At 45.0% G+C, this 14379-nt stretch overlaps 1 protein-coding gene across 4 annotated transcripts in view; it reads left to right on the top strand.

The window, feature by feature from the left end:
- Positions 1 to 14379, top strand: part of Scnn1b (sodium channel epithelial 1 subunit beta) — a 58751-nt gene that overhangs the window by 21154 nt on the left and 23218 nt on the right. Inside the window, exon 1 of one of the 4 annotated variants that reach the window (XM_004855941.4) lies at positions 5063 to 7575. The exons of the other annotated variants lie outside the window; for them this stretch is intronic. The gene's annotated coding sequence lies outside the window, so the exon portion shown is untranslated. Of the gene's footprint in view, positions 1 to 5062; positions 7576 to 14379 lie in introns of those variants that run through there. 4 annotated transcript variants of the gene reach the window in all.

Raw genomic sequence — 14379 nt, 5'->3', positions numbered from 1 at the left:
CTTGTTGACCCTTCCATTTCTGTCGCTCCTCTAACTTTTCTTGCCATGAGCATCCACACCCATGCAGAGAAGCCTGGTGGGGAGAATGTAACCGCCCTGAGCATGGCCACCTTTCCCGTCCAGCTGCCACACTTAGCCAGCATGGGCCGAGGATTTATCTCAGTGGTTCTGCCGCCTGTCTCGCAAGCGCAACAACCCGAGTTCAATCCCCGGTACCAAAAAACAAACACTTAGCCAGCAGAAGAATAAGGAAATGATAAATGTTGGCGTCTCCTGGAAGGCCGTTGAAGGGCTGGTGCTGCGGCTCAGTACAGAGCGCTTGCTGAGCATGCTCGAGGCCTACGTCCCACTCCGGCACCACAGGATAAAAGGTGGAGGATTTTTCGGACAGGGACATTTGGAGCCTGGGGACTTCTGTCCCCTTGGCAGGACTGGTGAGGCTATCTCTGGGCTGCAGGCCCTTGTGCTCCGGGGCAGTGCTGAAGAAACCCACCGAGCAGGTTCTGTGAGGAGACCCAGGGCAGGCAGGGCAGCTGGGCCCCCTGGGGTCAGTGAGCCTGACTGAGTCACAGTGAGGAGGTGTCTTATCTAACCTGGCAGTGTTTGGTGGGAGGGCAGGGCTCCACTGGATCCATGCCCCGACCAAGGCAGCTGCCGATGGTTTAGAGACAGCACACTCGGCCCTCTTTCATCGCACTGGTAATTATTTGTGTTGAGGTATTAGAAAATACATATAATTAGTAATGTCCAACCTGTGATTTTGTGGACATTTGTGCTTAGGATGTGGCTCGTGTCGGCATTTAAGCACACACAGGAGTGAGTCAACTCAAAGAAAGGTACTGGGTAAAGGACAGCATGACTGCAGCCAGGGCCGGCCGAGGGCTCTCAGCAGTGCTCGGAGGCGGCCGAGTGCGTGGGGCAGTCAGTCTGGGGACAGGGCCAGTGGGCCAGCACCAGCCTGAGACAGATCGGCACCTCCTGGGCCCTGTCCACGTGAGCATGTCTCGGAACATCAGAGTTCCTGCAATCCAGGCCCACAGAACTCGCGTCTGTCCACCTGTGGCAGATGGCTCTGTGTCATGAACCATGTCAGAGTGTTTATTTTGGGGGTGAGATCTTAAAATTTTAAAGTTCAAAATTTAAAATTTAAAGTAGCTCTGTGTATTTAGGATTTTATTTAGATCTAAACTATCCTATTGGTCTCTGAAGGGGTCTAAGTGGTCCCACAACTACTGTTACTCATCCTGTTCATTGTATGCATGAGTCTTTTTTTAAAAATGCTTTTTAAAAAATGCTTCTGATCTTCCCCTATTATCCATGAGCACAAGTCCATCCTCACATATTGATGAAAATGTTAATTTATTTTGCTCCCTCTGTTAAGTCCATTTTTCAAGTGGCAGATGGGGGCAGGTGGTAGGGGTGGGATTTGAGGTGAGATCAGGGCATAGAGGGAAAGTCCCAGGCAGCTGTTATCCTAATCCTTCCCTGCCCCAGTCCATTTGCAAACGTGTGGCCCCCCTGCAGTGCTAGGGCCAAGGGAAAACCACTGCTCTGCCCATTGCCTTTTGGTTCCCTTCCACACCCCAGATGGTGTGAGTGATGTGTCTTCTGGTGTCTTGCTGACCATCCCGGTCTTCCCTTTCAGTATTTCCCCTCCTGTCAGATTTTCTTCTTGCCCAGGTTGTAACCCCAGCCCCTAGCCTCCTCTCTGCATGGTGCCGAAGGTCCAGGTGCACCTCAAGTCCCATGCTTGAGCAATAAAGTGGAAACGACAAAACCTAAAAAAAAAAGCTTCTGAGTAGCCAGGCATGGTGGCACACACCTATAATCCCAATAGTATGGGAGGCTGAGGCAGGAGGGTTGCAAGTTCCAGTCCAACCTAGGCCGTTTAGCAACTTAGAGAGACCCCATCTCAAAATCAAAATATTCTTAAAAATTGAAAGGGCTGAAGATGTAGCTGAGAGTGAAGGCCTTGGATTTATTTCCCAATACTTAAAAAAAGGAGCCTCTCACCAGAATGGGGTCTGTGAACCTGTGACACCCCAAAATGTCCTGCAGTTTGAGGAAAGTGCAGATTAGGGTTACTTGTCTCGTGGTCATTGTCTTTCTGTTCTTTATAACTTTCGCTATTAAACAAAATGAGTTCCCATGATAATTAACATTAAGTGCTGGACCAGGGATGTAGCTCAGTGGTTCCAGTGCCTGCCTCACAAGCGAAAGGACCCGAGTTCGATCCCGGTACCGAAAAGCAAACAAATATTAAGTGCTATAGTGGTGGTTTCATTACCAAAGAAAATTCCCTTCTGTTTTAGAGCTATCTACAGAAGGATACAGGGTGAAATAGCATGTCAGGAAATTGCTTTAAAAAGGGAGGAAACTGGGCCGGGGATTTAGCTCAGTGGTTCCGGCACTTGCCTCGCAAGCACAAGGACCCAAGTTCCATCCCCAGTACCAAAAAAAAGAGGGAGGAAACTAGGAAGAAAAGGAAGGAGGAAGGAGAGGGCAAAGCTGGGGAGACAGGGTTGAAGGAAGTGGGGTGAGACTGTTGAATCTGGGGAAGGCATATGTGCAGGCTATCTTGTGTGTGTCCTGGGAAAAGGTGACAGTTAAGCTGGATGCGGTGGCACATCCCTATAATCCCTCCTCTGTGGGAGGCTGAGGCAGGAGGATCACGAGTTTGAGCCCAGCCTCTGCAATTTAGTGACTTAGCGAGACTTTATCTTAAAATTTTAAAAAGAGCTGGGGATGTAGCTCGGTGTGAAGACCCTGGGTTCATCCTCCCATACAAAAATGAAAATCTCAGAATTTAGCATCAAAGACTTAGACCCACCCTGGTCCTTGGCTGGCAACTTTATGAGAGACTGCATCCTACTTTTCAACCAGGGAAAGAGGTGTCACTGCATCGAGTCATTCAGCACCTTCCCTCCAGGGACGACTCACATCTGGCACCAAGGGACAGGGCCATGCCATGGCGGTGCCGTGGACTGGGGCTGAGACCCTTGCTCCTGCCAGCGTCTGATCGGCATAACGCCACCAGCACTTAGTTAACTGCTCCGTTCACTGAATGCACCACATTGCAGTTTCCTTTCTGCATTTGAAAGGCAGTGAGGTTCACTTGCCTGAGCCGCCAAAGGAATGAAGGGTAGTAAGAACCGATGCCCCTAACTGCTGTGAACCAGGCCTTGCTCTAAGTATCCCTATGCAGGGTTAATATTGTCCCCATTATGGGAATGAGGGCACTGAAGCACAGTGACGCTGTGCAGCTTGCCCAAGGGTGCACAGTGTACACAGACCCACACCCCCGCCCTGAGCCTCTCCTTGTAAGCCTTTCTTGCAGACTCTGGCTTTATCCCATCCTTTTCAATATTGAAGGAAACTCACCCCCACATTCTATCCAAGGAATAGGAGATGCTCCTTGTTTGGAAAGATGGCCCAACCCGGGCACAAAGCGTGTTCGGCAGGACGCCCCCCTGCGACTTACATGAGGCCTCTGAGCAAGCTCAGGAAGCCCAGCTCTGTTGGGTGCCATGGCCGAGTGCAGCTGGGCCTCTGACCGGCCACCCTGAACTGCAGCCAGCCGGGGAGGAAAGCGGGCGTGAGCAGCGAGCTTGGGCCCACAGAGTCTGTGTCCTCGTCAGCGCCTCTCACTGTGCAGCGTGGGCAAATCCACGCCGCGAGAGCTACAGGCCTGAGGGAGGCCGCGGGGATGCTAAACTGCACACACCGGGTGCCACTCTTTGCTGAACCTGCGGCCCCCGCCTTTTGTGCCGTGCAGGTGCAGCAGTGGCAAGGCGTGCGTTGAGCTCGGAGCGGGGACCTCTTGAGAAGGCCAAGGAGGCATCCGTGGCGTTGGCCTAGGGGGATGGAACCACCGGTGGGGGACCCAAGTGATGGCTTCAGGTCCGGCCCCACAGGGCTTTCCAAGGAGCCCGGCACTCTCCCTGCAAGGTGTGGCCAGCGTCCTTCACCCACCCTGAGGCTCTGAGCGCTTATCTGATCCCTTTAGCCCCGGACCAGCTGGACCATCCAGCTTCTCTTCGTGGACAGGTGGCCAGGGCTGGGAGAAGACCGAGTCGGGTCTCTGCCCCCACGCTGACTGTCGGGGTCCCTGCCTCCCTTCCAGGTCCTCCTGGGTCTTGCCCAAGACCCTCTGGCCCAGTGGACCCCTTGCACCCACCCCTTCAGATTAGAAAGCTCACGTCATCGTGGGCCTCTTTGAAAAAGACGGTTTCATTTTGCTCTGGGACAAAGGAAGTGCTGGTGTCTGCGTGGAGGCAAGGTGTCCTGGCATCTTAGAGAGGATGCAGGGAGGAAGGGAGGTGGGTGGGGCTCCCTGCCCCTGGGCACGTTGCAGCTGGCCCAACTGTCCCTGTCTGTCCGGGCTGTTGTAATAAAACACCGTGAATGGGCAGCTTCTAACTGCAGGCATTTAGTTCTCACAGTCCTGGAGTCTGGAAAGGCTAAGACTAAACTGCTGCCATCTTCCAGGTCTGCTGCGGGCTTGCTCTCTGCTCATAATCGGTGCCTCCTTTCCCAGCCAGCCACCCCCATAAATGACAGTCTCCCGGGTGAACACCAGGGCCATTATGAGTGATTTTGTTCCTTGCATAAAATGTTAATAACTACGATAATAAAAGAACAATAAGATCTACAAACAACTACCATGAAATGACACCATGCTTTATCTCACTGAGTTCTGACAACCACCTAAAGTGTGGCGATCTGATATCCCCATTTTATGGATGACACAGTGAAGCCTGAGATGAGCATGGTAGGAGGATGGAAAGTTTGATCTCAGAGCCAGGTGAGGTGGTGCACACCAGTAATCCTAGCACTCGAGAGGCTGAGGCAGGAGGATTGCCAAAAGTTTGAGGCCAACTTGGGCTGTGTAGTGAGTTCAAGGCCGGCCTGAACTACACAGTGAGACCCTGTCTCAAAAAATAAAAGCAAAAGAAAGAAAGAGAAAAAGAGAAGAGAGAGAGAGAGAGAGAGAAAAGAAAGAAAGAAAGAAAGAAAGAAAGAAAGAAAGAAAGAAAGAAAGAAAGAAAGAAAGAAAGAAAGAAAGAAAGAAGAGAAAGCTCGAGTCCAGGCTGGGAAACTTAACGAGACCCTTTTAAAAAAACATCTGGGGGTGCAGCTCAGTGTGAAGGCCCTGAATTTGTCCCTAGTGCCAAAAAAAGAGAAAAGAAAATCAAAAGACTGAGGGGGACTGTGTTAGTCAGCTTTGTGACCCATGATCAAATACCTGAGAGAATCAGCTTAATAAAGGGAGGCTTATTCTGGCTCACAGTTTCGGAGGATCCCATTCCGGGCCTCCTGGTCCAGGGCGTATGGCGATGCCGCATGTCACAGACAGTACAGGGGAGCAGAAGTGTCCCTCAGCGCAAGCCAGGGACCAAGAGGGGGGTGGAAGAGACCGGATGCCATGGTCCCCTTCAGGAGAGCAGCCCGATGTCAGGCCCCCCACCAGGCCCCTTTCCAGGCTCCACCTCCTCCCAGGAGAGCCACAGGCTGCTCGCCAAGCCTTTAACACCTGGGCCTTTGGGGACGCTGAGGGTCCAGGGCTCTTAGCACGGAGAGAGCGGCCACCCCGGAGGACACGCGCATTCGGAGCACTGTGTGGGCCCCACTCCAGCACTGCCCCAGAAGGGAGTGGCCCACCCGACCGCCGCCAGAGGACCCAGGCGACCTCGAGGGACACTGCCATAGTGCTTAACATTCGGAGCCAGCTTTCCAATCCCGTACACACCCCAGAACACAGAGAGTGAGCATTCAGGGTCATGAGCTGCAGGAAGACACCAGGCGGCACTCTGGGCTCTGGGACACACACCTGGAATCCCAGCATCTGCAAGGCTGAGGCAGGAGAATGGAAAGTTCGAACTCAGCCTGGGCAACTTGGCCACTTAGCAAGACCTTGTCTCAAAATTTTAAAAATGAAACGGGGCTGGGGATTTAGCTTCGAATGAAGGCCCTGGTTTCAAGTCCAGTACAGGGAGGGAGAGAGAGCCCAGGTGGCCTGGGGTGATCCCAGAGGTGCAGCACATCCACACAGGCTCACCTGCAGCCCCCGAGCACACCTGGCGCCCTGGTCTAGTCCAGCCTTTATCTGCAGCCACATCCCGCAGCCAGCCCCAGAGACCAAAGCTCTCAGTCGATCGATCGGCTTCTACACCCTTACAGAGCGGCTGCTTCCACCCCACCCACCCCAGCAGCCTTCTCCTTCCGAGTGCTGACGTGCTTTCCAGTCTGAGGTATCGCAGGGTCATCGTCAACACCCTCATGCTGTACACACGCACCGTGCGAGGATGCTCGCACGTGCACAGAAAGCGAAACTCCTGGTTCAAAGGTAGGAGACACTGCCAGGGCGTGCCGACTTCACCCCGTGGGCTTGCGAAGGTGTCCTCCTCCCCAAGCTTGGCCAACACTCCCTATTGTGAAACATTTCAATCTTTGCAAAACGAATGACTCCACTGCAGGTTTTCAGACCTAACCCTGATCAACATAAATTTTAAATTTTAATTGCTCTTTTAATTTTCTTTTGGTCTTGTGGGCATGGAAGCTACATGAAAGCAGGGATTTATTACTCTACTATTTTATTCTGTAAGGAGCGCCCACCCCATAAAACAATGCAGAGCACAAGTAGGTGCTTAACAAATATTTGTGTGAATAAATAAAAAGGTTAATTATCAATCTGGTCCCAAATTCAGAAGACACAAAAGGAACGGCTAAATTATTTTAAAAGACTCCTTGCTTGGCTCCCCTGCAGTTTTTCCGCCCCCCCCCCCATTTGTTTCTGGGCCTGGGGTTGAACCAGTGCTGACACATACTCGGCTAGGCAAGTGTACCCTGACCTACACCCCAGGAGCTCCCCCTTTTAAGTTGCAAGTGCATGCAAGCTTTCTCTCACTTCTGTATTTGGTTTTGTTTTTGTTTTGGTCTTGGAAATTGAACCCAGGGTCTTTGCACTGAGCCACATCCCCGGCTTTTTTAAATTTTGAAAGACAGATGCACTAAGTCACTACGTTGCCCAGGCTGGGCTCCAACTTGCAACCATCTTGTCCCAGCCTCCCAGAGTGCCAGGCTCACACCACCGTGCTCAGCTTCCTTTCTCTCTCTTATTGCCACTGGCAACATTCTCCATCTCTGATTGGCTCATCTAAACCCAATTGTGTCTCTACTGAAGCACTGTGGAGGAAGCTAATTTTCCTACCAACCCTGTTAGTCACATAGCCTGGCTTGACAAGAAGCCCCTGCAGGTGGAGGCGGACCACCCCATTGCTACACTCCAGGCTTCCCCACGAGAAGCTGATCTGTGCCCCTTCCCAGTGTGTCGGTGGGTGGTGGCTAAGGCCAGGAGACCTGGCTTCTATTTCCAGAGCTGCTTGTGACTCACTGTGGCAGTGGGTGGCTCCCACTGCCCTCGCCTTCTCTGCAAAATGAGCGTGACTACGCCTGTCCTGCTGCCTTTAAAGAACAACATGAAGACACGGAAATTCCCTAGAAGACATTGTGTCCTTGGACCAGCACTTGATTCAGCCAGTGGGAAACAATTGGCAGAGAACTTCTTCAAGGGCAGTAAGTGAGATTCTTTTTAAAAGTGACTCACAAAGAAACCCTTTTTTGAATAGTTCAGAAGGTATTTTAACATGTTTTAATGGAAAAGTCTTAGCACATCAAACTTGTTATTTTACAGATATAATATTGCTTAGTATTCATAGTATTGCTTAGGATGAGGCTGAATTTATTTTAGCAAAAAACTGAGCCGACGTGGTGTTGCATATTAAGTAAATAATGATATACGTGCTACAGAGATTTAGCAAAAGTCATAGGTAGTATACAAATTATTGTTATTTGAAAAAATTGAACTAATGCATATTTGGTAGGAGAATAAAATCAAACTTACAAATATTTACATGAAAATCTCATCTTGAAGGTTTCTTTTTATTAAATGGGAATATATAGGACACGGTAAATCGGGTATCAGAAAAGTTTTCCATAAAGGGCCAGATGGTTAATATTTGGGCCTTTTTGGACCACATACATCTTTGTCATATATTCTTGTTTACCTTCTAAAAATGTTTACCTTCTAAAAACCATGGGCCGGAGATGTAGCTCAGTGGCACCGCGCCTGCCTTGAAAGCGCAAGGTCCTGAGTTTGATACCAGAAAAAAAATGTGAAAATCATTCTTAGCTATAATTTATAGACCCTTACAGGAAATTACACAGTTTACTGAACATACTAGCTGCTAGAGCCTCAAACTATTCAATGACATTTATCTATTAATATCCATTAGCATTAATATTTTATTTACTCCTCCCATTTTTGGTACCATAATGACTTCATGAAATTTTAATACATTTGGGCCGGGGATTTAGCTCAGTGCTTCTGCTGCCTGCCTTGCAAACGGAAGGACCCGAGTTCGATCCCTGGTACCAAATAATAATAATAATAATAATAATAATACATTTAATATGGTTCAATACATTGCAGGTTTTTTTAAATACTTAAATTGTCCTGTCTTCCCCAGTGAAAATCCTTTGGAGTCCTTTTGGCCAATCCCAATAGTTTTTGCTATTTTTCTTTTCTTTCTAGAAGATAAGATGGCCCAGGATCATCTTATACATTTCCAGCACAAACCTAGGATTGGACATTTTTCTTAGAAGCTCTGGTCCTTTTAGTTAGGAATGGTGGTTAAAGGCCAAACTCTGGGTACTGAGAATGCACCTAGTATTTGAATTTATAATTAAAAATGACGTCCAATGTAAGTCCTGGTCCCCGGAGTGACCCTGGTTACTCCCTTAAAACTCTCCAAGCTGAGCATGGTAACACACACTTGTAGTCCCAGCTATTCAGGAGGCTGAGGCAGGAAGATTGCTTGAGGCCAAAAACAAAAACTCTCTTCCTCGTACAGTAAGCCCTGCCTCTGGCTCTGGTCCTTAGCTAGGTGCTGAAGGACAAAGAATTAGTCGTGTTCTGTGGCTGCCCTAGAGGAGCAGAAATAGAAAGTTTTCAATAACCAGAGTCAAATTCATTCTCAGGTTAACCTTCAATTACCTATAAAAACTTAGTTGTCTAGAACTCATATTGCCTGATAACCTAGGATAATTGAGGTTTGCTACAAAAGTAAGTACAGGTGGTTTTAATGAAAGCATCTGACATATAATTTACAAGGGTCACAAAGTCAGATGTCCACATCTGCCAAAGCAGCTAACAAGACTGAGAGTACAGGGCTGGGGATTTAGCTCAGTGGTTCCACCACCTGCCTCACAAGCTAAGGACCTGAGTTCGATCCCCGGTACCAAAAAAAAGAAAAGACAGAGAGTACAATGGGTGGGTCTCAGACAACAGGGAATGGGGAGAGGAGGGGGAACTGGAGAGCACATGGCCCCTGCTGGGGGGCAGCCACCCTTCACATCCAGCAAAATGTTGCCACACAGGGACAATGACCAGATCTTTCTAAAGATAAAGAATATTTTCATTGTCACCATGTGCAACTTTCTAGTTGATCCATGACTCACTGAGGCCCAAACAATCACTGATCTGCTCTCTTTCACTGTAGATTACTGCATCTTTTCCAGGGCTTCCTATAATTGGAATCACAGAGTAAGTTCTTTTTTGTATCTGGCTTCTTCTACTCAGCATAATTTTTTTTTTGTATTCATCCATGTTGTAACATGTATCGATTGTTGATTCCCTTTTTATTGCTGAATACTACTCCATTATGGATATGCTACAATTTGCTTATCTATTCCTGAGTTGATGGACCTTGGGTAGTTTCCACTTTGGGACTTCTATGAATAAGGCTGCTCTGAATATATAAGGCTTTATGGGAACATTTGCTTTTGGTTCTCACTGATATATAAAAGTGGAATTGTTGGGTCCTAGTATAAGTGTCCATTAGATTTCTAAGAAACCAGCAAGCTGTTTTCCAAAGTGGCTGCACCATTTTGAATCCCAGCCAGCCACACAGAATTCCTGCCCAACACTAAGTACTGTCAGTTCTTCTAGTGGGCGTGAAGTGGTATCTCATTGTGGTTTTCCCTGATGACAAATGATCTTGAGAATTTGCTCATGTGCTATAGGCCATTCATACACATTTTATTAAGTGTTTTCAAATCTTTTGCCCACTCTTAAGAGGAATATTTATATTCCTATTTTTGTTACACATATACAATCAACAAGAATTAACCCTGGGGTGACTTTTACTCAAATAATAAAATGGGACTAGTAATGTTACTTGTCATAGTTATTAGCTCTAACTTAACATTAGTGAATTTAACATCTTAAAATTTTAATTGGCACAAACTATACATATTTATGGGTAGAGTGTGATATTTCAGCACGTGTGTGTGAAGTATAATGAGCAGATCGAGGAGCCATTGCCTCAAATACTTAGTATTTATTTGTGTTGGAATATTCAGAAGCCTCTCTCCTGGCTATCCTGAAATATCCAATCAATCATTACTCATCGCACTTGCCCTACTGTGCTGTAAAGCATTAGAACTTCACCCCTGAGCCATCCACCAGCATCTCTCCGCACCCTCTCTCCCCACCACCATCTTTCCCAGGCTCTGGTTGCCACCACTCCACTCCATTTCTATGAGATCCAGTTTTTTAGCTTCCATAGATAAGTGAGAATATGCTACAGTTCCCCTTCTGTGCCTGACGTACATCACTCACCCTGGCGTCCTCTAGACTCACCCATTGCTGCAGATGACAGGATTTCATTCTTCTCTGTGGATAAACAATACTCCATGGTGTGTAGACACCACATTTATTTCTTCATTCATCTATGGTTGGATACCTAGGTAAATTTCATATCCTGCTGTTGCCCTTTTTTGTAGTTGTTTGTCTTCCACTTGTTTATAAGAGGTCTTTATATATTCTGCATATAATTTCTTTGTTAGACATATGCACTGTAAGTGTTTTCTCACAGTTGTTTGCTCTTTCATTTTCTTAACAGTAATTTTTGTATGTTTCTTTCTTTTTTGAGACACTGGGGTTGGAAGCCAGGGGCCTGTGCTTGCCAGGAGAGTGTTCTACCACTGAGCTACATTCCAGCCTTAACAATATCTTTTGAAGAGCCAAAGATTTTAATTTTAATAAAGTACAATTGACTGACTCATAATATTTTCTAATTCATAATTTTAGTGTTCTATTTTAAAGATCCTTGCCTACCCTAAATTTGCAGATTTCCTCCTATACTTTCTTCTATGTGTTTTTTATACAAAATTAATTTTTGTATATAGTGTGGAATAGGAGTTAAGATTCACTTTTTTAAAAACATGAACATCCATTTATTTTATCATTTTTTTTTAGAAAAGACTCTCCTTTCTCCATTGAATTATCTTAACACTTTCACAGGTTTATTTTTGGATTCTCTATTCTGTTCCATTAGTCAGTATGTGTACTGTTTCACCAGTACCACACTGTCCTGTTCATATTACATTATAGTAAGCTTGATATAAGACAGAATATACCCTTCAACTTTGTTCTTTTTTCAAAAAAAAAAAAGAAGTGTTTTCTGTGTGTGTTTTGTTTTTGATATTTTAGTCCCTTTCCTTTTCCATGTAAGTTCTAGAATCAGCTCACTAATTTCTACTAAGGTTCTACTGAAAATTTTCATTGCTATTGGACCTAGAGGCTAATTTCATTGGAATTGAGTTGATTTTAGAGATTGACATCTTAAACAATATTGAGTCTTCTGATCCATGAACATAGTACATCTCTCCACTTATTTAGGTTTTCTTTCATTCAAATAGCAAAAAAAAAAGGTACAAGCCAATTAAATGGGAGCAAGAGTACTCTTAGTGCTAGGGCAAGTGGGTATCTACCTGCAAAGTAATGAAGTTGGAGTCAAGCATGGTGGTGCACACCTGTAATCCCAGCACTCTGGGAGGCTAAGGTAGGAGGATCACAAATTCAAGCCCAGGCAAGACAATTTAGTAAGCTCCTGTCTTGAAAAAGGGGAAGGCTGGGGATGTGGCTCAATAGTAGAGTGCCCCTAGGTTCAATCTCCAGTATCAAAAACAAAAACAGGGGCCAGGGATTTAGCGCAGTGGCACCATGCCTGCCTCACAAGCACAAGGTCCTGAGCTCAATCCCTGGTATGGGGAGGAGGCGGGTGGAACTCTACCTCACAACCCATGCAAAAATTAATTCAAAATGAATCAAATGCCTAAATGTAAGAGCTAGAAGTATAAGTCTCTTGGAATAAAACATAGGAAGAAATTTTCATGTACTTGAATTAGGCAAAAGAAATATAAACAAATTAGGCATCATCAAAATTTAAATCTTTTGTGTTTCAAATTACACCAAAAAAGAAAGCAAAAGGATAACACATAGAATGGGAGAGAAATTTTGCAAATCTTATTTCTGATAATAGACTTGCTCATAGAATATGTATATAACTCTTAGAACTCAGTAATGAAAAGATAAGTGAGCCAATTTTGAAATGTCCAAAAGGATCTGAATAAATATTTTTCCAAAGAAAATAATGATCTAAGAGACACAAACACACACAAAAATATGTTCAACATCATTATCTATCAGGAAAGTACAACTTACAACCATAATAAGATACCACTTCAAGTCCACAAGGAAGGCTATAATAATTTTCCCAAAAACATAATAACAAGTATTAGAGAAGATGTAGAGAAACTGGGCCCTTCATACACCGCTGATGAAAGTATAAAATAGTGCAGGCATATTGGAAAGCAGTCTGGCAGTTCTTCAAAAGGTTAAAAATAGAATTACTATATGGCCACATGGTATTTTATTACATCTGTTATTAGAATTGTCATTACCACATGGTACATTATCGACCCCTAGATATATCCAAAAGAAATGAAAACACATATCTCAAAGGGGATCATAGCAGTATTTTCATGATAATCAAAAAGTAAAAACAATCCAAATTTCCATCAATTGATGAATGGAAAAATAAAATGTGCTATCTCTATAATATGGAATACTCTATGGTAATAAAAATAAATGAAGTTCTAATATGTGTTACAACATGAATGAACCTTGAAAACATGCTAAATGAAAGAAACCAATCACAAAAAAACCCCAGATATTGTGAGGTTCTATTTAAATGAAATGTCCAAGATAAGCAAATCTGTAAAATCAAAAGTTAGAAGTTGGCAGGATTGGGGGCAAGAGAAGAATGAGCAACTGCTAATGGGTATGGAGTTTCTTTGGGGGGCAGAAAAAAATATTTTTAAATTGATTCTGGTGATGATTTACCAACTCTGTGCATATATCAAAGTCCACTGAATTTTATACTTTAAGTGGATGAATTTTATGGTATGTGAATTATGTCTTAATGAAGCTCTTATTTAAAGAGGGAATTATAAACTATACTGTACTCACAAAGAACAAAGAAACCCTTTGCTCATCCACTTACAGCCTCTCATTCTGTAGAAGAATGGCGTCTCTGAATAACATTCCTTTTTTATTTTTGTCGAAATAGTAAGTAGAGGGAGATGTTGGTTTCCCAATTATCCTTCCACCGAGACTTTGGACTATGTGAGTTAGACCTCAGGAAAAATTTGGCTCCAAAAGTGAGCGAATGTTTTCTGTTATAAGAAAACGGGGGCCAGGGATTTAGCTCAGTGGTTCTGCTGCCTGCCTCGCAAATGCAAGGTCCTGAGTTGGATCCCCAGCACCAAAAAAAGAAAAAAAAAACAGAGGCGGTTCGGCACTACATTGATTTTGCATTTCCTGCCATGAACCTTTACCCGCAAGTCCATGGCCAAGACACAGAGAGTATCTGTGATTCTCTGAGACATGCATCCACTCAGGACTGTCTCCACTGTGCTTGTTTAAACTATAAACAGATTCAAACTCTTCTACACAAGCTGTGTACATCCTCCAAACACACACTGCATCACCTTGGGGTGTGAAATCTGACTGAAAGAACATAAAACTCCTCGCAGCAAATTGATTCTTTACTTGGCTAATAACCAAAGGGATGGGATGTGTTAATAGTCTTCCTGTACTCAATCGACTTCTGTTATTTGCCCACCATTGTCACGATTTTTGCTACACATAATACTATCATTTACTTATTTTTCTTTAAATTAATTTCCCCTTTTATATGTGAGTGTATTTATGAACTGAAAAGAAAAGTCAGTGTTTTCTTGCCATAAATTGAAAGTCACTTAAAAATAAACCTAGGAGGCAAGTGTGAGTGTGTATGCCTGTAATCTCAGCGACTTGGGAGGCTAAAATAGGAGGATTGCAAATTCAAGGCCACTGTGGGCAATTTACCAAGACCCAGACTCAGAGTTTTTAAGAAAGTGTCTAGGGTGTAGCTCAGTGGTAAAGTGCTTGCCTAGCACATATGAGGCTCTAACTAGGTTCAATCCTCATAC

Source organism: Heterocephalus glaber, unplaced genomic scaffold, assembly GCF_053883595.1.
Source record: "Heterocephalus glaber isolate CG9 unplaced genomic scaffold, H.glaber_assembly_v1.0 deba00000943, whole genome shotgun sequence".
Taxonomy (NCBI): Eukaryota; Metazoa; Chordata; class Mammalia; order Rodentia; family Bathyergidae; genus Heterocephalus; species Heterocephalus glaber.
This window is presented reverse-complemented; position numbering and strand designations above follow the sequence as displayed.